A 23,681-nucleotide genomic window follows, 5' to 3' on the forward strand; every position below is an offset into this window, starting at 1 on the left:
CGCATGTGCTCACGACGCGCCTGTCTAATGTGCCTCACTCCGCCGGCATATCCGACCACCACTGGATGGAACCCCTTCTACGCACGAATCATGCGCGCTGCACCCATCGCTGGATGGAACCCCTTCTATGCGCGAATCGCACGTGCTGCACCCATCGCTGGATGGAACCCCTTCTATGCACGAATCGCGCACGCTGCACCCATCGCTGGATGGAACCCCTTTTACGCACAAGTCGCGCGCGCTGCACCCATCGCTGGATGGAACCCCTTCTACACGCGAATCGCGTGCATTTCCCATCGCTGGCCCTACTCTGCGAGGCCGGCGGCCCCGATTGCTGCTTGTAGGAATCCCACCTACATGTGACTACTCAGCGAGGCCGGCGAAATCTGCTGCCCGGAATCGCCTCAACGCTTGAGGCTCGTCTGGCACCACTCGAGGACTCGCCACTGCACGGATGCCCAGCTTGTCGGCGCCATCATCTCTGTCCCGATTAACGGACAGGCAGCGAGCCTCGTCTGGAGGCAGTTTCTGAGGACATTGAGCGGGATCTTCATAGACTTTCACGGCACTCGGGCACTACAGGGGAATGTCGTATCAAGCTAGATGATGATACACCATAGCACGATGGATTCGGATGACAGCCTAACGGTCTTGCCCACCATCCTCTTTGCTCGGGTGATAGCGGGAATGGCTACCGCACTGATGACGCTATTCCCCGCATCTAAATCCTGACAAACCCGGCCCGATAGCTATCGAACGAGACGCTACTTCAGGACGTGCAATTTATCGCTGCCCAGCGTGCTCGCCCACTCGACTCGGCATGCCGCGCTGGTTCGACAGGCCGAGTTCGACTTTCGGTTTTCCCTTGAACGCAGTGTGCCCTAGGAAATACAATCCACTCGTCGACCAGGTTCGTATTCGGTACCCCAATCTCGAGCCCGCTCGAGTGCTGGTGCCAAATGGACGCGAGTCTATAGTTTCGGTGTGCCACTTTGCTCTGTGTGGGGATACCGCTCAGCTGGAACTCAGCTCGGGGAACCCGAGGACGGGGCAATTCTCCGTCAAACCCGCCCGCACGCGCCCGAACCAATTGATGACGTCACCAACAAATCACGCGTTTGCCCTAAGGCGTCATTACCGTAATTGCGTGCTTCAAGCGCTCTCGTCATCGGGGTTCGTTTACCCGAGTTTCCAGGTACCTTGGTAACTCCATGGTTAGCGGAAATACACAACCTGACCGCCCCGGCGCATACGTGCATGTCATAAAGTTATCTGCGGCGCTTCCTAGAGGTCGCGCGCCCGTGCCGTCTAGCCCTCAATGGGGACTCATGCCGTTGTTCGCTCAGACCATAGTGCCTTCGGGGCGTCTAGCACTCAACGGGGACTTATGCCGTTATTCGCTAGGACCATGGGGCATTTGGGATACACGGTGACCCATGAGATGATAACATTGAGCATAGCGCCCGACTCCCTTGTCTCCTGAGCTCGACACGGAGGCGCCATCCCGCCTGTTCGCCCTTGACTCTTGGCTTGTTGTTTCCAGGACAGAGCTCTTGGCTCGTTTCCACGACATTCGCGCCGGGATCGAGACTATGAGACGCCTCGCCTGGCTGCTGCCTGTTTCCCTTTCCCTCTGACCCAGACTGTGAAGGTCGCTCGACTTCGGTACACAGCGCACAGCTGCAATCTCGGAGGAGGGGATGGATGAGGGGGTGGATGAGAATGAGGGGGTGGATGAGAACATTCTCTCGGTTTTGTCGATAGGGCAAATCCATCCAGGACATTGCGGAACTCCATGGCGTCAGTGCGTGGAGCGATCCAGCTATATCTGAGCCATTCAATGCCCAGCATTGAATGGATGGATGGCAAATCCATCCAGGACATTGCGGAACTCCATGGCGTCAGTGCGTGGAGCAATCCAGCTAGATCTGAGCCATTCAATGCCCAGCATTGAATGGATGGATGGATGGCAAATCCATCCAGGACATTGCGGAACTCCATGGCGTCAGTGCGTGGAGCGATCCAGCTATATCTGAGCCATTCATCGGTATAGCCGATCTCCTTTGTTCCGCCGAGCTTTAACTCTAATTAAGGTACCGGAAGGGCAATTTAGGTTAGGTTACACATGACATCGCATGCCGTGCGTGTCCGTCCGAGGTAGGTAATTACTGATCCACAGAGCACTGTACTGCAGGACGGGACGTGATATGCCCGTCTGCGCCTGTGCTGGGTGAGGCCTGGTCGTGAGGGGCTGCAAACATAAATACTTTGACTTTAGTTCACGACAGACGGCCGGGGAGACATTAGCTAATGGCTCCGAACTATTGGCTCCGAATGGCTCTCATTGATTCTCTCTCTCTCCCTCGATGTGTACTCCTTTCCTCGCTATTATTCCATGACAACATGGACCCAACATGGATCTAACATGAACCCTTGGGAGCTTAGTACAGGTAAAGGCCGACGTGGAGGCTTACTGTAAATGCGCCGTGTGACAAATGACGATTTGCTCTTCGACAAGGTACAAATTATCCAACCTAGCTACTGTGCCGACTATCCCATTGTAAGACTACTGCGACCCACGGGCTCTTCGTCTTCTCCCTGGGACCCACGGGATGTACACTGCTTGCTTTGTTCGATATCTTCTTGTTTGGGATTTCCTTTCTCGATACATCTATATCTGGAAAATGATTGCTAACCAGACTATGAGTGCGCGGTTGAATTGCAGTAACCCTGCAATCGGGATTGAAGATGCCCTGGGCGTTTCGACTGGCAGTAACAGCCTTTCCGATGTATTTTGATTCTTTGCATTCCTATGTATCCCTCTGCTGTTTATCAATATGTGCCTACTGTTCATTACCAGCTAGTCAAGTTTTAAACGTGGGGAGAATGTGATGAAATCGTCATCCAAGTTACGACACTGATGTTATTCTCCTCATTGAGGTTACGTGACACCACCGCGGCTCCTATAAAAGAGACTGCCTTTCAGCGCAGAAAGGAGTTCTTCATCCATCATCGCTATGTAACTCTATAGCACCTCTGGGCTTCCGTAGAATGGTAACGATTCAGCAATGTACACTATCTGCTTGCTTATCGAGATACCACCTTATCGAGATACCACCTGTATGCACCTGTATTCACCTGAAGTAATATTGATACAATGATTATTGGTTTTCTCTCTAGATGCTGTTTGAGAACGATAACGATTAAATCTACTCTTGGGACAATGTTGTATCTCTGATTTACAACAGATGACATGAAGACGAGCTTTAACGTAGCCACCAACCCCCTGTAAAAGAACACTGACCCCCGTTGCCGTCTTCTCCGACAATGGCAAAATGCCCTCAAGCATCAAAGATTGATGTGCTCCTGTGTCCCTCAATACCCAAACAGGTCTCTGGTTCGTTAAGTCCCCATCCAGTGACAAAAACCCCTCGGAAATAAAAGGTTTGTAACCCTCTTGGACAAGGTCGTTCTGTGATGCCGTAACTTTGGCATGGGAACCTTCACAAGGCACTGTCCTCCAAGGACGATTTCTCGCATTGGCCAACACATTCGGAGGTGCACTAGTCTGACTCCGCAACTGATTTGACCTTTTCAGGGCGTAACATTGGGACATCAAATGCCCAGGTTTCTTGCAAAAAGCGCAAGTAGGCCCGGAGGAAAAACTCGTGGTCTGCCTCGGGCCCCCTGGAAGATAGGTATGTCTTGGAACTGCAGTCTTCTGATCCCTAAAAGTCGCGGTATCAGATGTGTCCCCATAGTCCTCTCTCGGCCACCTCAATGAAAATTTGTTCTCCGAACCTGATTTACCATAACTCCCCTGGCTAACTCTAGGCGGGAAGTTAGGTTTGTGGAACCCCATCCTGTGTGTCATGGCATAGTCATCTGCCACTGTTGCTGCCTCATACAACTCCGGTACCTTTTTTCATCCAGATGTACTTTAATATACACGTGGACACACTGTTTGAATTCCTCCACCAAGATCAATTGTCGTAAAAGGTTGAAGTCTTTCCCAATCTCCTTCGAGTCACACCACCTGTCAAACATAGTTTCCTTAATTCTGGAAAACTCCACATGTGACATTGTATCTCCCTCTTCCTGGCATTCCTGAATTTTTGTCGGTAAGCTTCAGGGACCAATTCATAGGCTTTGAGAATGGCTTTCTTCTTTCTTTCTTCTTCACAATCTTATAATCTGCACATTGGTCAATCGGTAAAGCCGAATAGATATCTTGAGCTTTGCCCACCAGAACACTTTGTACTAACATAGTCCAGGACCCCACAGGCCATTTTAGGATTTGAGCCACCTTCTCAAAATGTAAAAATAACTTGGCTACCTCCTTTTCATTGAAGGGTGGAACAAACCTCACACGCCTACCAACATCCCAAGAGTTCTGACTGGTTGTTGATCGAGCCGGCATGGATACAACTTCTCTCCGTTCCCCCAGTAATTCCAGCTCCTTGACTTTAAGTTCCCTCTGATAATCCATGTCCCGTTCCTTTAACTCCCTTTTGGCTCTCCTTTCCTCTGCACTTTCCTCGGCCCTTCTCTCCTCGAGTTCCTTTTCTGCTTTCCTTTCCTCTGCTCTTTCCTCTGCTCTTCATTCCTCGAGTTCTTGTTCCTGTTCTGTGCTTTCCTTTTCGGCTCTCCTTTCCTCTGCTCTTTCCTCTGCTCATTCCTTTTCGGCTTTCCATTCCAACTCTTTTAACCTATCCTGGCTCTGCAGTTGCATCTCCATTTTCCGGAGCTCCCACATTTCCTTTTTCCTCGGGTAACCAATCCAAGGCTACCTCTTCCCATGTTCCTTGTCCCACTAGAGATTCTACCACCAATGTCTGCATCTCTGCTTTGCCAATATCATGAGTTCCGATCTTTTTAATGCCTGGAACTGTGCCTCGTTAGGGGACGTCACAAACCTTTCTGCGTCAAACACCATGGTGACTATTAGTTAGCACCTGTTAACCTTCACACAAAAAATTTCAAATTTTTAGAAAAAATTGGGAATGTTAGAAAATTCCAAATTTGAGAATTTTGGGAATGTTAGGGAATTCTCTTCCGGACGAGCCCCCAATTTCTGTTATGTGCTCCTCCCCAAACCCCGGTCATGGTGTACCTCCGAGCCCTGAAAGGAGTCATGGCAGAAAGATGTGTTATTATGTGCGTCAATGACCAATGGTGAAACCACACCAACCAATTGTTACCAAAATATATTAATTTCACACAAGAATAACAGCACAAGTACAATATTAATCAATTGTACAACAAATATTATATCATTCCTATGATGGTACCATCAGTGTCTTACCTCGGTAACTCACGGTGCTCCACGTGAGCGAAAAGTACATTCCCCAAAGTCTCTGTCCTGGCACCAGGCCAAAGTAGATCCATGCTCCGGTGATCGCAAGAAAAATGTCGTATCGAGACCAGAATCCAGGTCGGCTGACAGTCAACGCTGCCGAAGAGCCGCAAAGGTGCACCAAAAAGGTGACTGGGAAATCACACCTTCGGATATGAACGTTCAACGGCTCCCAAATGGAGGACCGCAAATTCCCAATCAAGATCCACGTTACACACGCAAACCAGCCTACCCAGTGGGCACACGACGTTGTTTCAACGTCGAATAACGGTTGGAATGAGGTCGCGACGTCGGACAACCAAAACCCAACCTGAGACCAATTTAATCGAATAAATGACATTGTTTCAATGTTGGTTGTTCGACCCTACATCGACGTTGAAAGTGTGACATTGTATCAACGTTTATTCGACGTTGTTTCGACGTTTATTCAACATTGGAAAAATGACGTTGATCCAATTTGCAAATCCAACTCGTTTTCAACCTCAGGTCAACGTCGAATCTTGACGTTCATTCAACGTGGATCCAATGTCTGTGTGCCTACTGGGTAAGGGCTGGGCGCGGTGAAATGGCTGGAGCGAGGTGAAAAGGCTGGAGCGATGCGAAATGGCGAGAGCAAGGCGAAATGGCGGGCGGGCACGTAATGGGGGCGTACCTGCTCTCCAACAACGATTCTCTCCGGAATCAAACGCAAAACCCGTCACGCAGGTTTATCTGTCACAGCGATCATGACTCTGTCACAGGAATCCCTTTCCCGGGAAAACCAAAGTTCGCTCGTGACCCACATTCACCAGCGTCTGCTCGAGACATCAAAGCAGCTCGGCTTTTCTTCCCGACCTCCCTTGCTCCGCTTTTTGCTTCCTCCTCTTCTTCTTCCGGTTTCTCCCGATCGGTTTCCAGGTTTCTTTTAAAGCACTAATTTTTCACCTTTTGAAAACAGTTATCTCCATTTCATTCAAACTATACCAAGAATAGTACATGGAACCAAAATGCTTACAGTGGATAAAAACCACAACGACGGAAGTGACGAATCCGTAACAATACATACATACATACACACATACATACATACATAAATACATACACACACATATGTACATACATACATATACATACATACATACATACATACATACACACACACACGCACATGCATACATACATACATACACACACACACACACACACACACACACATACATACATACACACACACACACACACACACACACACACACACACACACACACACGCATGCATACATACATACATACATACACACACACACACACATACATATACACACCCACACACACACACACACACACACACACACACACGCATGCATACATACATACATACATACACACACACACACACACACACATACACACCCACACACACACACACACACACACACACACACACACACACACATACATACATACATACATACAGACGGACAAACACTGTTCTAGACGGCTTTGCCCTATGGGCTACACTGTAAAAACTTTATCTTTAATGAGTATGAAGGACTGGTCAATGCAAATAGGTTTTATGAAAATATTAATATTTTTTCGCCACGAATTCATTTTTTTCGATCAAAAAAATCGAAAATTTCAATGATTCTCTGTCAAAATCACATTTATTAAGCGTTTCAAAATAGATGTAAAATATTGGAGGAGGACTTCATTCAGTTTGAGGGGTAATTTGGGCTAACGAGGTCGGGATCCGAACCGCCAACATCCAGAAACAAAACGGAGTCTCCAAAAAAACACGTCATGGACAGGATTCGAACATGTGCGGGGAAACCCCATTGGATTTCGAGTCCAACGCCTTAACCACTCGGCCACCATGACATACGGTTCTTTGATATACGGCATAAATTCAAGGCTCATTGAAGAGGGACAACACCTGGACGTAACAAAAGTGACACAACACAAGTGGTTCCAAAAGGTTTTTGTCCAAAACCCAAAATTTGAAATCACCTTCGCCTCGTGACCCAAATGGTACCGATACCTACTTGGTAGCTACCTGCGATATTAATTATCGGAGAAAACGCTTTCGACGTGAAACCCCCCAATCAAAAACATAAAATTTGACGGGGGTTACAAGGTCAGGTCACGACCCTGGGTTTGGGAACCCCTGTTTCAAACGAACAAAAGAAGAGAAAATAAAAGGTAGCATCGTGCAGGTAGATGGAGAGAGGTGGAGGGTGGTTACGAGGATATACTCGCACAATATTACCGGGGCGGATGGAGCATGAGTTGAGGTGAAGATGAACTGTGAACATTCAGCTCTGAAGGGAACCACAGAGAAATGGATATGACACAGGTAAGATGGACCAAATGTCCTCGGGAAGATAGGGAAAGGGTGGAGTTGGGAGGAGACAAGGGAAGTGGTGAGAGGAGGGACCTGGCGTTTACCTGCAACAAAGGGTACCTTCGCTAGTACTAAATTTACTTCACTCATCTTTTGCTTTGTTTCTGAAATACACAATTCATTTGTCCGAGTGTGTGGCCAAGTTTCAGACACTTTCAATCATCTTTTTAATCCAATTCAATTTATTTACTCCACTATCCCCCTGATCGAGGTATTATGTAGCGCTGAAGAACTCTCTGCAAGATACAGTGGGTGGTTTGCCATTGCATTCGCATTCTGCAATGTTCAAAAATGACCAATCTTTATATAATTGTAGATGCTCGTAGTTTATGTGAGCCCGACATCACCAGTAGCAGGTTCCATAGTGGAGGGAAGTTTGGAGTTTGTGGTTATTATCATTGCAGATTATTTGTTTTAACGTCAGGTTGAGGGTGATTGAAACAAAAGGAAATTCTGCCGAGACAAAATTCAAGCAATGGCCGCCAGATCAATGATGTCACAACGTGTTTCCTGCAAGGAATTGTGGGATTCATCTTGGATTAGTTTATTTCAATATGGTGGATGCCAGACTTGTTTTACTGCTGACAGGCCATAAATGAAGGTATTTTAAAAATTTAATTGGAGAATCTTCTCGATCACAAGTTTCAAATGAGGAGCTTCGAGATCTTCGTACAATGTCTCTTTAATTCCTGAATTTCAAACATTTTCATATTGGAGCCGTTATGTGAACTTTCTGAATAGTAAAACAAAGAAACAAAACACAATTTTACATGACATCTTGGCATGGAGAATTATTATAACACGAGTTACATAATAAGGAACTTTGACGCAGGAAGAGACCATGAAGTCCATCAAAGTGTGGGTAATTATTCCCATCTTATGGCTGTTTGTCTGCACTCGATCTTATTTTAATAATGAACTTCATGAAAGGAAACAAAACGTACCATCGTTAGTTTGACTCGGCCCGATTCGAACTGCCAACATCACAGACTCAGAGTGGACGCTCTAAAAAAAAAGGTAACGTCATGGACAGAATTCGAACCTGTGCGGGGAAACCCATTGGATTTACGAGTCCAACGCCTTAACCCCTCGGCCACCATGACAGGCCACAACGCAAATTCTCATTGTAGTTGATCATCACTTGGTCAAATACCTGCCGAATCTCCCCAGGTGAACCAGTCATTTCTGCGTGAAACTGCATAAGTTCACAATTGGCTCGAGTGACAATATGAAGTCGAGGCTCATTGAACAGTATATCAATTATCATGGGGAGGGATGGAAGATAAGGTGAGGTTAAGATGAACAGTCAAACTGCAGCTCCAAACGGAAGTGCAGATACATGGATATGACACAGGAAAGATGGACCAAATGTCCTCCTTGATGGCCAAATTGGGCTGGACCTGTTTAATGATCATGTTTTCGTCATGTTATTTATATGTTCTGTGGAACTGGTGTTGAGGAGGTTTCAGGGCATGTGGAGTCAGGGGGTGTTAAGGAAGGGAGGGAAGGAGGGAAGAGAAAGCCTCACCACATGTTGCTGCACTCCGGGACGGAGAGGTGGTGCGAGGAGGGCAGTGGGAGGGAGAGAAAGAGGGAAGGGAGAGAAGATGGAGAGATGGGGGAGAAAGAGAGAAAGGGAGAGAGACGAGGTGGGAGATGGGAGAGTGGGCACTGGCAGTGAGAGAGCTAGGAGAAAGGAGGAGGAGGGAGAGAGCGAAGCCTCACCACATGTCGCAATGCTGTAATCACAGCTGAACCGATTATCACCAAATTTATTGTACTGCGACCTTTATCGACATCAGCAACAATGAAAAGCGAAAACAGAAATCCAATCAGAGTTACAATGAGTCTGTGAAGTCCTGAAGAACATTTTGAGCCATCACGATAACAATGATAACAATAAAAAGAGCAATCTGAGATTACAAACCCTCGCCAGGATGTATTTTCAGTGGTTTTTATGTCTTTTGTGTTAAAACAAATATGGCGGGCCGAACCACGTGATCGATGACGTCATCATTTTTTTTTCTCCGCCAATTTATGCCTACATGACGCTCAAGAAATTTCATCTTGATCGGATTAAGTTTTGTACTTGTCGAATTATGACGTTATAACGGAGGCACATATGACATCATCATTTACACATTTTATTCACCATGGAGAGTTCTTTACAATGAGCCACGTTTCAATTTTTTCTATTCAGCGCTTTCGGAGATACAGAGGTGCAAAGTTTTTCGGTTTTTCCAAGATGGCGGCCGAACCACGTGACCTATGACATCATCATTATCATTACAAAATTATGCAGGTGGAGTCGCACCAATGGTGAAAATGTCCTGTCAATCGGACCAACGGTTACAGAGAAAATCATATTTATTCTGTGCGAACAAACAGACAAACAAACAAACAGACAAACAGACAAATGAAAAATCACTCATCGGGCGACACTTGGCGAAACAGAACAAAGTGGAATGGCACTCAGTAGAGCATCCTTTTAACCTCAAAAATAGTTGGTGTTTGAATTCAGTTCACTGATGTGTATATCCCATTCAAATTTCAAGTGAATCGTATGAAAATTGAGGATTTTATAAATTTGAAATTGTTGTTGACTTTTGACCTATGTTGCACTTTTGGTCGATGGTGATTTCAAAAATAGTTGGTGGTTGAATTCAGTCAGCGGATATGTAAATCCTATTCAAATTTCAAGTCAATCGGATGAAAATTTAGTATTTTAGAAATATGAAAAAGTGATTGACCTTTGGCCAATGTTGACCTTTTGGCCTAAGCTAATCTCAAAAATAGTTGGTGGTTGAATTCAGTTAGCCGATATGTAAATCCTCTTCAAATTTCAAGTCGATCGGATGAAAATAGAGGATTTTAGAAAAGAAAAAAAAAAGTGGTTGACCTTTGGCCTACGTTGACCTTTTGGCCTATGCTGATCTCAAAAATAGTTGGTGGTTGAATGCAGTCAGCGGATATGTAAATCCTATTCAAATTTCAAGTCAATCGGATGAAAATTGAGTATTTTAGAAATATGAAAAAGTGGTTGACCTTTGGCCAATGTTGACCTTTTGGCCTAAGCTAATCTCAAAAATAGTTAGTGGTTGAATTCAGTTAGCCGATATGTAAATCCTTTTCAAATTTCAAGTCAATCGGATGAAAATTGAGGATTTTATAGATATGAAAAAAGTGGTTGACCTTTGGCCTATGTTGACCTTATGGCCGAAGCTAATCACAAAAATAGACCTTATCTATTTTTGAATAGACGTCTACAGAATAGACGTCCACAAAAATAGACATTATGCAGCGCCTGGAGATGGCATAGGACAGGTGCGGTGGACAACAAGTACAGATATATTCAAAGTACACCGTCCCCAAGCCAAATAATTAAATATCCTACAACGCGGCATTGCCGGGCCGCCTTACGGCGCCCGACAATACCGCAGTGCAGCTCATTGAGGCTGCATTGGGAGGGAGAGGTGTGCAATAAATTGATTGATTAATTGTATAATTAAAATCAATAAAAGATTATCTCAAACTATTTTCTTAATCAATTGGCTAATAGTATAACTAAACCACTAGTGCTTCATCCAAAGATGTATCTTTTAGAAATTTAATTAAATACGTCATTAATAAAAAATTAAATAATTAATTGATTAATCAATAAATAATTAATCGATTAATTGATTAATCAATAAATCAAAAATATCCTTGATAGCCACATCACTTGGTCACTCATGTCCAAATATTAGCTTCCCAGCTCAAAAGGTGCCTGAGATATTGGCCAAATGAGAAAGAAAATAAATAAATGATTAATAATGAAAATAAATAAATAATAATCATTAAAAAATTAAATAATTAATTGATTAATCAATAAATCAAAAATATCCTTGATAGCCACATCACTTGGTCACTCATGTCCAAATATTAGCTTCCTCGCTCAAAAGGTGCCTGAGATATTGGCCAAATGAGAAATAAAATAAATAAATGATTAATAATGAAAAAAAATAAATAATAATCATTAAAAAATTAAATTATTAATCAATTCGGTCATCGAACACATAAACCACCACCATTTCATCAGAATGTGTAACTTAAAAAAAAAAATTTTTTTAGCCATTAATCGAATAATTAAATAATTAATTGATTAATTGATTAATCAATAAATCCAAAACAGCCTTTGCAGCCAAATGACCTGGTCATTGGCATGTCCAAATATCAGCTTCCTAACTCAAAAGGTGCCTGAGTTAATGGCCAGAAGCGAAAGTAAATTTAATTAATTAAATAAGTACTTAATTAATCGCAAATAATTAAATAACTCCTCAATTAATTGATTAATCAAAAAACAAAAATACGGTTTTTGACAAAGGACCTGCTCACTATTGTGCCGAAATTTCAGCTTCCTAGCTCAAAGGATGGCTGAGATATCGCCTGGACAAACAAACAAGAAAACAAACAAGAAAACAAGAAAACAAACAAACAAACAACCAGAGTGAAAACTGCGTACACCCTTTCAGCGTGCGTCATGGCCGAGCTCCCTTCGGTGCCCGGCAATGACGTTTTGCAATGCCTGGAGATGGCATAGGAAAGGAGCGGTGTACAACAGGGCCATCGGTAGATCTGTGGAAGGGAGAGGGCTGGGGGGGAGGGGGAAAGGGTACACGGTATAAAGCAAATGAACACTACTAGTTATTTCAGGAATGAAGTTGGAGATTGAAAGAGGCGGATTTGGAATGTGTTAACGGGGATAGAAAAGATCATGGTTTTGGGTGGGGGAAGATAAAAGATGGTGGTGAACAGCTGTTTTAAAGACCTGAACGGAGGAGTGAGATTGAAGGGAGTGGGGGAGTTTGTTCCAGAGGCGGGAGAAAAGGGGAATGAAAGAGTGAAGTGAGCAAGGAGGCTTGATTTTGGCAGTTTCACCAGAAGAGGGTGGCTGGCAGATCTTGTGCATCCTGCAGGAATATTTGGGGGACAGACAAAGCCGGAGAGGAGTCGGTAAAAGACAGAAAGACCACCAACCTGCCTGCGGTGAGCAAGTGACAGGCCCTCAGAATCATCTTCATCTCGGGAGATACCAATGATTCTGAAGCTTTGGTTTTTGCAGCGTGAAGCCAAGCTAGGTGTGAGGCAGGGGCACCAGCCCAGAGCAGTACTCCATTAAGCTGTGGATGAAAGCTTTGTATGTGGTGAGGAACTCAGAAGTGCTAGTGTTGGAGCATTTGTTTTCCCGTGGGCATTTCGTGAACATTTTATTTTCTTGGCTGGAAATTGTTGTTTAGGATGTTAGAAAACAAATGAAATATGGCGCCAATTTTTTTCAGCGAGTTTTAGTGTGTTTTTATGCAAATGATTTATGACGTCATTTCTCGCAAAGTAAACAAGTATCCGAATCGTATAGCGCTGAATAATTAACTACGTAAATAAGGGTACGCGTTGCGCACGTATAAGTCTTTGGGGGGAGCGCGGTTCAACTCACCTAAGTAGTGCTATAAGTGTACCTAAGTACACTGTAAGTATACCCAAGTAGTGCTATTCATTCCGAAGATGCACTCTCCATAGATGTGAAATATCATCGAATTTGCTGGCAAAGTCACGTTGCTCGCGGTTCTGGATGTTCAAGTTCTGGTACCGCCTCTAAGAAACAGTCGATAAATGAGAAAGAGGTTGCTGCCAAGGTGGAATATCTTGATATCATACGAGATTTGCTTGAAAAGAGTAAGATACTGTCGATGGATGCTGCGCATACAGCTTACCTGACGATCTTAGAAGAACATAACTGCGAGATTACGCCTAGTCGTAAAAGCACGCGACGTTTGCTCACAGAAAATATTGAGGGCATTGACTTTATCCCTGCCACACGTCGAAATGAGTCAGATCGGTTCTGTTTCAGTGCAGCTAAGATAGCCGCAATTGAAGCAGCTCTCTGTGAATCCAATATCAACGATGACATGAAAATGATCTTCAACTGTGCCAAAGTTCTGCGAAAGGACATTCTTGACACCCTACGTTGGTCTTTTGATGGCACACTAGGGTCAGATTTAAGTGCAAACATTCCTACAAGGCTTCTTACATTTCTCCAATGGATTATGAGAGGCGTGGCAACTGAGCTCCCAACTGAAAAGCGCAGAAATTACGCAAATCAGAAAGCATCAACGATAGCACAACATATTATGTATGAAGCAAAATCTGACAGACAGGTGCGCTACCGGCCAGAATCAACAGGAGAAGAAGCTTCATTTCGCCATCGGCGGGAGTACCCTGTCCAAGTTGGAACTGGCATCTTTGTTCACCAAAGAACTAGAAGCAAAACATTAATAGACTATCTTCACCATCTCGGCTTGTCTGTAGACTATGACCGTATATTGCGCATTGAAACGCAACGAGCACAGGCTGTTCTGAACCGTTCTGCTGAATATGATGTATATGTGCCACCAAGTCTTGTTAGAAATGAATTCATCTTCTTTGCTGCTGACAATTCAGACTTTTCAGAAGATACCCCAGAGGGAAAAGGCACCCTGCATGCTACAGCAATGGTGGTGTACCAACGAACTACTGAAGCTACCAGTGCTGTAACAGTTGACGTGAATGAGACTCCCACAGCCAGATCACTTCCGCTTGGTCCAGGCCTTACTACAGAGTTGTTGCCTTGTCACGTTCCTGCTAATACACATCCTCCGTGTCCCAAGTATGATCCTATAAATATAAATCCATCGCTTGATGTAACAGAAGCTTCACAGAAAGATGATTTCGCATGGCCGATAGGACAGTCGTTGGTACGATTGGGCACAGGAAAGCAACACTTACCTACATGGAGTGCTTTTAATTCAGCAAAAGGTTCACCACCATATAAACTGACAAGGGTAGCTATAATGCCACTGCTTGCTGCTCCTGCACATGAATGGAGCACAATGCTTACAATACTCAAACAAGCGCAGAAGATCACATCGATTGTCATGGGAGAAGGCCGGAAGACGGTTATTACCTTTGATCTTCAACTCTATGAGAAGGCTGTGAAATTGCAAATGCACTCGGCACCAGCACTGGATCATCTAGTTTTTCGCATTGGTGAGATGCACACTGTATTGACGTCACTGCGTGCACTTGGGTCATTCATAGAGGATAGTGGCATTGATGATGCATGGATGGAAGCGGACTTGTATGGATCAGCAACCACCCGCCAGATTCTTGAAGGCCGCCACATGAAACGTGCTTTAACGGCACACAGCATCACCTTATCAGCACTGTGTGACTTGCATCTAAGTGTTTTTCTGACAACGGAAGTGGATGAGCCAGAGACTGGTCATGCAATTCTTCGTGATGCTGCTTCATTGGCAAATACATGCTGCCAGGAACACCGATACGATGAGCTTGACGGTCACCACAAGCACCTTATGAATACAATATTGTTAGGTAATAGTGTTCGGCAAAAATTAGGCAATTTGCTTTCAATTACTATTTTTTAGTGGCTAAACGTATTCTAAATAACAACTACCAAAAGGAAACATTAAAATGTTTAAAACTATGAAGTGTTCAAGAACAATAACAGGAGCATATGGTCCTATACAATAGGTATTATGACGTAATCTTTAATTTGCATAAAAATGGTCGAAAATATGCATGCAAAAATTGGCGCCCTATTTTAAATTATTCAGCTAGGTCGAAATAACAAATCCCAACAAAGAAAACAAATGTTCACAAAATGCCCACGGGCCCCAATATAGTGACATACGCTCCAACACTATGCCCAGAAATGACTTCGCATGATGGAGGATGCCCAGTCGGCGACTGGCTTTGGAGGCCAGCTTGGAAATGTGGTTTTTTCAAGGAAATATTATGGCAGATAGTGAGACCCAAAAGCTTGAGTGATAGAACTTCCCCAGGAGGATTATTCAGAAAGTAGATGGGAGGGTTGTCCAAACGGTCTTTTCGGAGAGACATAGTGAGAGTGTGAGATTTGTCAGGATTGAAAGACATGTTCCACTTGTTTGACCAGTTTGTGATTTTGTCCAGGTCCACAGAGAGTGAAGAGACTGCTGCCTGCCGATCTGAGGGTTGATATATGGAGAGGCAGAGAGTGGAGTCATCAGAGAAGAGATAGAGAGGATTTTCCAGAGAGTCGGAGAGATCATTAATGAAGACCATAAAAAGCACAGGGTTCAGAACACTACCTTGAGGAACTCCAGACTGGACAGGAAGGGGAGATGAGAGAAATCCATTCAGGGCCACACGTTGACGACGACCAGAGAGGAAGTCTGCAAGCCATGCGTGGAGCTTACCATGGATACCATATTAGGAGAGTTTGGTGAGCAGGGCTGGGTGCCAGACCGTATCGGAGGCACGATATATGTCAAGTGAGACAGATCTGATTTCCTGTTTGGCGTTGAGGACCTCCATCCATTGTTAAGACAACAGAAGCAGCATGTCCAGAGTAGAGTGATCTGGTCTGAATCCAAATTGATGATCACAGATCAAGCCATTGGAGAAGAGGAAGGATTTGGTGTCAGAAGCAATGATGGATCTCATGACCTTGCTGATTATTGGGAGCAGGAAAGGAGCGGTGGCATGCCTTTGTCTGTCGCCCATTTCAAGAGCCCATCTTTGTCTGTAGTTGCAAGGATCTGTTTTTGCACCTTTTTTGTGCAAAGCAGTAATGTTTGCTGATTTCCAAGATGCTGGCAGATCACCTTTCGCAAAAGAGAGGGTGAAAAGAACAGAGAGAGGGAGTGAAAGAGCGGCAGAGCAGGATTTTAAGACCTGAAGGCTGATGCCGTCTGGTCCAGTTGCAGAATCAGAGTTGAGGTTTGACAGAAACTTCTCCATCTTGTCAGGAGAGCAGGACACAGAGTCCAGGAGCAGCTGGGTTCGACTGTGTAAGGTGGGTACAGACAGAGATAGGTTTGGGACACAAGATTTTGAGGCAAACACAGAGTGGAGGCATTCGGCTTGGCGCATTAAAAAAAAAAGAGAAGGAAATTACGCATTTTATTAATTCCTGAATTTAAAACATTTTCGCATTGACGCCATTCTGTGATCCTCCAATAGTAAAACAAACAAGTCAACATATTACATTATACAATGGAATGGAGACGTCTAACAACATGAGATCCATTTCAAGGAACTTTGACACAGGAAGAGACCATGAGGCCCATCAAAGTCTGGGTAATTATTGCCATCTTTAGCTTTGTCCGCACTCGATTCTTTTTTAAAACTGAGCTTCAAGAAAAGAAGCAAAAAGTGCCATCTTTGGTTCGACTCAGCCGGATTCGAAACGCCGATATCACAGACTCAGAGTGGAAGCTCGAAAAAAACGTTTCCGTCATGGACAGGATTCGAACCTGTGCGGGGAAACCCCATTGGATTTCAAGTCCAACGCCTTAACCACTCGGCCACCATGACATGGAGTCCCTTATGTAAACTTGTGCTTCACGACCACACACACAAATATATACTTACACATCGCACTGTCTGCACTTTATTAGGAGGGGACAGAAAGAGAGAGAGAGAGAGAGAGTGTGGGAGGAGAAAAAAGAGGGAAAGGGAGGAAGAGGAGGGAGGGTGAGTAAAGATAATAATACGTTATGATTAATGAGGACACACTGACACTCACAGACATGCACAGTACACACACTCACACACACACACACACACACACACACACACACACACACACACACACACACACACACACACACACACACACACACATGTATATATTGAGGTCTGGCAAGTGTATGCTGCAGACATCGTATGAGGTGTAGACATCATATGGATGCAAATGAACACTCGTTTTACTGTATTTCACGTCTCTGTGCCTTGTATTTATTGTATTTAATGTATTTGTTGTATTTATTGTATTTATTGTATTTATTGTTTGTTTTTTTTATGCTTCTGTACACCGCCCTTGAAGCTTGGTTTGCAAGCCACCGTCTACTATTTTAATAAAAGAGACATAATTACTCTTTTATGGAAAATGTTTTTCGAGTTTGTTTTATCCTCAAAAATAGACCGAAGTGAACATACATTCGTGTTTAAAGGTTGGCCTCTAAAACCTTCCCGTATGAATGGGGACAGACATCTGTACAAACAGACATTGTGGTATGTTTGGTAGAGCAGTTCCATTATAAGGAACTTTGAGGCAGGAAGAGACCATGAGGTCCATCAAAGTCTGCCTAATTATTGCCATCTTATGGGTGTTTGTCCGCACTCAATCCTGTTTTTAATAGCGAGCTTCAAGAAAGGAAACAAAACTCTCATCCATCGTTGGTTTTTCAGCCTTTGGTTCCACTCGACCGGATTCTAAACGCCGAGATCACAGACTCAAAGTGGACGATCCAAAAAAACGTTAGCGTCATGGACAGGATTCGAACCTGTGCAGGAAAACCCCATGGGATCTACAAGTCCAACGTCTTAACTGCTCGGCCACCATGACATATTATTAGTGGAGTTTTTCCCTCCAGGTTGAGAGTTTTTACAAAATTCCATCTTTGTAATGACTTCAGTTGATCATCACCTGGTCAAATGTGGACGACCAGATTTCAGCATATATTTAGAGACAAACATTTTATTTTTCAAGCTGCGGAATATTGAACAGAAATATCAAGAAAATTGAACATATTATTGGAATGCTTTTGGGTAGACAATCTTGAATGTTTTTCATCAAGTTTCCAGAACATGTATACAGATCGAAATTGCTCTTTTTTGTTTTATTTTGTGGGGTGTGTATATGGAGAAGTTAGCTGAGGTGGTTATCAGCAGCAAAAGTGCATTTAAATTGATGCAAATGTTGTGTTTGTACTGTTTTCAGTTTTTGAATAATTAGCGATGAGCGCATTTGAGAGGTCACGATCTCATGAATCATCCGAATTAACAGTTATTTTTCACATCTGATATCAGAAATGATGATAGGAGCTCTCACCATCTCACCAATTATAAAAGCATCCAAGTTGAATTCCAAAAAAATTGGGTTTTTTATAAAGTCTTAAATACATATGGATCTAATATCGGAGATGGTGACAGGTGGTGGGTCATGTGTTTATAAGTTACCAGCAGGGACCCGCGGAATAGAGTTCCAAGGAAAACCCTCCCTTTTTTGGCTGGTGTATAGGCAAAGAAGCGCTGCCTTGCCTGCTCCTGGAAGTTTATGTTGAGCAATGCAAAGGTGTGGCATGGCGATTGTGAATATGACAGGTCCGATGATGTTGAAATTATTTCTTCTTATTCTTTCATTCATGTGATTGATGGAATGAAAGTGAACGAAAGCTCAGACCTGCTCATGGTCTAATCTGGAATGCCGGGTTTTTACACGGAGGTATATACCTCCGTGGGTTTTTACACACGGGGCGGTGCTCTGACGCACGAAGGAAATCACGTGATCTCGCCGAACGCGCCCCCACCTGCCGTTGTTCTTCACACAATAAATTCTATATTTCTCCCAAGATAAACAAAATATATATATCACATCAGGATTGTTTAATATCAGAGTATGGAAGGAGCTTCGAAGCTGCAATGGAAGCGTCGAACGAACGGCCATTTCGAGGGAATTTCGATTTTCCTTGAATCGGCGCCGCTCAATTATAAAGGTGATCCTCGTGGAAAAGGAAATTGATTTTATTTTTTAGTTATCGCTTCTCGGCCTTTTGGCTAAGATCAAGTGTAGTATCTGTTCTTATCGGTTTAATAGCTGATATGTCTCGCAATGCGAGACTAGTCTATTAAATGGATTTTTGGTATTGGGAGTTGGATCAGGGGCTTGCTCCGTCCGCTCCACGCATCGACCCGGTATTGCAGTACCTCCGGGAGTGGTGCACCCCCTTTGGGGGAACTTGTTAAACAAAGAAAAGATTCGTTGAAGGATGTTAAATGTGACTTCATACATCTTTGCGTTAATAAATTTCAGGAACATATTTTTTATCAATATAAAAAGTTCGATTCATGAATTTTGTCGAACGATAAACATTTCCCGTTAATAATGAGCACTATTTTCTGATGGCGTAGCCGTCGCGGGTGCAGTGAGTTGGTCACGCGGCGTAGTAGTATTTACACCCAGCCAATCATCAGCGAGTATTGTCACAACAAGCGCAGAATATATCCAGCAAATGGCGTCCTCCATGGAAGGGGTGAATTGCGACGATGTCTAGAAAAGGTGGCAAAAATCGGACCAACTGTGTCATGCACATATCATCTGTTAAGAAACAAGATATTTGAGCCTTGACAGATTTGGTGGGATAAGTACCGTGAATAATTAATATAATAAGATGGATGATGTGTGTGCGTGCGTGTGTGTGTTGTTGGTTGTTATCTTCATAACTTGGGTTGTTATCTCCATAACTTGGGTTGTTATGTCCATAACGTGGGTCGTTATCTCCATAACTTGGGTCGTTATGTCCATAACGTGGGTCGTTATCTCCATAACTTGTGTTGTTATCTCCATAACTTGGGTTGTTATCTCCATAACTTGGGTTGTCATCTCCATAACTTGGGTTGTTAGCTTCATAACTTGGGTTGTTATCCCCAAAACTTGGGTTGTTATCTCCATAACTTGGGTTGTTATCTCCATAACTTGGGTTGTTAGCTTCATAACTTGGGTTGTTAGCTTCATAACTTGGGTTGTTATCTCCAAAACTTGGGTTGTTATTTCCTTAACTTGGGTTATCTCCATAACTTGGGTTGTTATCTCCATAACATGAGTTGTTATCTCCATAACTTGAGTTGTTATCTCCATAACTTGGGTTGTTATCTCCATAACTTGGGTTGTTAGCTTCATAACTTGGGTTGTTATCTCCATAACTTGGGTTATCTCCATAACTTGGGTTGTTAGCTTCATAACTTGGGTTGTTATCTCCAAAACTTGGGTTGTTATTTCCTTAACTTGGGTTATCTCCATAACTTGGGTTGTTATCTCCATAACATGAGTTGTTATCTCCATAACTTGAGTTGTTATCTCCATAACTTGGGTTGTTATCTCCAAAACTTGGGTTGTTATCTCCATAACTTGGGTTGTTATCTCCATAACTTGGGTTGTTAGCTTCATAACTTGGGTTGTTAGCTTCATAACTTGGGTTGTTATCTCCAAAACTTGGGTTGTTATTTCCTTAACTTGGGTTATCTCCATAACTTGGGTTGTTATCTCCATAACATGAGTTGTTATCTCCATAACTTGAGTTGTTATCTCCATAACTTGGGTTGTTATCTCCATAACTTGGGTTGTTAGCTTCATAACTTGGGTTGTTATCTCCAAAACTTGGGTTGTTATCTCCATAACTTGGGTTGTTAGCTTCATAACTTGGGTTGTTAGCTTCATAACTTGGGTTGTTATCTCCAAAACTTGGGTTGTTATTTCCTTAACTTGGGTTATCTCCATAACTTGGGTTGTTATCTCCATAACATGAGTTGTTATCTCCATAACTTGAGTTGTTATCTCCATAACTTGGGTTGTTATCTCCATAACTTGGGTGATTATCTCCATAACTTGGGTCGTTATCTCCATAACTTGGGTTGTTATCTCCATAACTTGGGTTGTTATCTCCATAACTTGGGTTGTTATCTCCATAACTTGGGTTGTTATCTCCATGACTTGGGTTGTTATCTCCAACAATAAATTCGATATTTCTCCCAAGATAAACAAAATAAATATAACACATCAGGATTGTTTAATATCAGAGTATGGAAGGAGCTTCGAAGCTGCAATGGAAGCGTCGAACGAGCGGCCATTTCGATTTTCCTTGAATCGTCGCCGCTCAATAATAAAGGTGATCCTCGTGGAAAAGGAAATTGAATATTATTTTTAGTTATCGCTTCTCGGCCTTTTGGCTAAGATCAAGTGGTCGAGGATCTAGGATCGTGGCAGTGCGATCAATGATTCAATGACGGTGGCAGCAGCGGACGAGTCGGTGTTGCCAGCTGGGATATTGGAGGGGTTCGATGAGATGTGGAGACTGTGGGTGGAGAGACCTCGGAGGTGGTGGAAGAGGTTTCAGAAGGACTCGTTTCACAAGACTGCTCGGATGGTAGGGGGCGGATGTGGATGCTCTCGACTTGCACGTGCTCCAAGATAATGCCTGTGCGGAGGCTGCGCAAGGTGAGAAGGCGAAGGCGAGGGTGTGGTCGGACCAAGTTGTGGTGGAGGAGTGGGGAGCATGGAAGTGGAGTCGGCGGCGGAGGGTCCTTCGGTTGTGGCGGAAGGATTGTGAGCTTCCCAGCAGGAGCCGGCAGTGGCCGGTCCTTCGGGCCTTCATCGGGAACCTTGGCGGAGTTCTGCTGGATTTGGGGAAGGAGGTCGGGTGAAGGGAAAATTCCCAACCTCGTGTTCTGGGGAACCTGCGGTTGCGCCGCGGAGCGATGTACCCATCGACGGGAGTCGAGGTGCGAATGCCGGGACCCGCCTTAGTCCGGATACGGAACGACCGAGTCGTGGGGAAATTCCGGTGCCGAACCGGCAGGGAGCGGCGAGTGGAGCAGCCGTGCTTGGTGGAAGAACTCGGCGTCCGGCAGGGGCGGCGGCACAATGGTTTCAGCCTGCAAATGTTCCCAGGAAGAACGCTATCCGTTTTACCATTAAAGAAGATTTGGATTTTGATATGGACCAACTTCGGTTTTGCAAGTTGCTGTTGATCCATGAGTTGGGATTCTCATCAAGTCAGTTGGATTTTGTGTTCGTTTTACCAGGGGGTGGAAAGTTTTGAGGTGGTTTTCACGAACATTGTGATTTATATATTCTTTTGGGAAAAGGTGAAGAATAAAAAACACTTTCTTCCTTTTGTGTGGAAAGTTTGTGTGAAAGGGGAGTAGTAAATGTTACCTCTGGGGTCCATCGACCACGTTAAAAATGCGGTGTGGATCAAGACTGGGGCAATGAGGGTGAAGGTGCAGCTGCGGGATGACCCGAGCAAGCCTGGCAGCTTTGTGCACATTCCGAATCGGATCAGTATTGGTCCTTTTCGAGGATTCGCGTTTTATCCCGGCCAAATCTGGAGGTGCAACTGATGTAATGAGGTTGGACACCTCAGCTCTGGCTGCCGAAACCCTCGATGTCCTCGCTGTGGGCAGGTGGGGCATGTGGTTTGTGACTGCATGGAGAGTGTCACCTGCAATTTATGTGGGGGAGTAGGGCATGTGTTTAGGAACTGCCCCAAATCCTTTGCAAATGCCTTGAGGCGTTCCCAAGATGACAGGGAGGAGGAACGGGGAACAGCACTGAGTGGGCGAGTGGTGGAACGGGCCGCTGAGGCGGAACGGGCCGCTGTGAGTGGGCGAGTGGTGGAACGGGCCGCTGAGGCGGAACGGGCCGCTGTGAGTGGGTGAGAGGCGGAACGGGCCATGGAGGTGGAGAAGGGAACAGCTGGGGAGCCGGCTGGAGCATTGAAGGATGCTGGGGCAGTGGAGCAGGGTGTGGGGTGGTATCTCCAGTAATGGAGGTGAAAGGGGGTTTTGTGACGCAAGAAGGTGAAGAGGAATTTGAGCAGATGGACAAGGGGAATGAACCCGATCCAATGAGGGTGGTGCGGCGAAGGGGTAAACGGGAGGCGAAGGTAACTTCTGTGGGCATCGTGAAAAAGACCTGGCTAAGTGGCGATGGTCAAACTGTTTTTGATGAGCGGATGTTCCAAAAGGCAGATAAAGGGAAGGGTGTGAGGAAATCGCTCCAGGTTGCCTCAAAGGTGGAGCCATTGGGGAGAGACCTCACGTTATCTTCGGATGACGAAGTTTGATTTTCGGGTGGGGTCGGTGAATGTGAGGAGTATTCTTGGTGAAAGTCGGTGTCAGTGCGTATTTGCTGAGCTCAAAACATGGAATTTAGACATCTTATTTTTGCAGGAATATTTTTTGCCAGGTGGTGCTGAGTATAAGCAATGGGAGCAGGCATGGGGGGGGGGGGGGGGGGTCTGTGCCATTTTTCAGGTCGTGGGAAAAACAAAAATGATGGTGTGGCGGTGCTCTTTGGGAGTAGATT

General features: G+C 44.5%; 5 non-coding genes across 5 annotated transcripts; 1 reads left to right on the forward strand and 4 right to left on the reverse strand.

Annotated features, from left to right (window-relative positions):
* Positions 1-7,130: 7,130 nt before the first annotated feature.
* TRNAS-CGA (transfer RNA serine (anticodon CGA)) lies at positions 7,131-7,212 on the reverse strand. The gene has a single exon. It is a non-coding gene; the product is annotated as a tRNA-Ser (tRNA).
* Positions 7,213-8,756: 1,544 nt separating this feature from the next.
* TRNAT-CGU (transfer RNA threonine (anticodon CGU)) lies at positions 8,757-8,838 on the reverse strand. The gene has a single exon. It is a non-coding gene; the product is annotated as a tRNA-Thr (tRNA).
* Positions 8,839-17,046: 8,208 nt separating this feature from the next.
* TRNAS-UGA (transfer RNA serine (anticodon UGA)) lies at positions 17,047-17,128 on the reverse strand. The gene has a single exon. It is a non-coding gene; the product is annotated as a tRNA-Ser (tRNA).
* A 950-nt stretch (positions 17,129-18,078) lies between these two features.
* On the reverse strand, positions 18,079-18,161 carry TRNAT-UGU (transfer RNA threonine (anticodon UGU)). Its single transcript has one exon. It is a non-coding gene; the product is annotated as a tRNA-Thr (tRNA).
* Positions 18,162-19,352: 1,191 nt separating this feature from the next.
* Positions 19,353-19,544, forward strand: LOC137419661 (U2 spliceosomal RNA). Its single transcript, XR_010982969.2, has one exon. It is a non-coding gene; the product is annotated as a U2 spliceosomal RNA (small nuclear RNA).
* The last annotated feature ends 4,137 nt before the right edge of the window (positions 19,545-23,681 follow it).

Source organism: Myxine glutinosa, chromosome 1, assembly GCF_964187855.1.
Source record: "Myxine glutinosa chromosome 1, kmMyxGlut1.1, whole genome shotgun sequence".
Taxonomy (NCBI): domain Eukaryota; kingdom Metazoa; phylum Chordata; class Myxini; order Myxiniformes; family Myxinidae; genus Myxine; species Myxine glutinosa.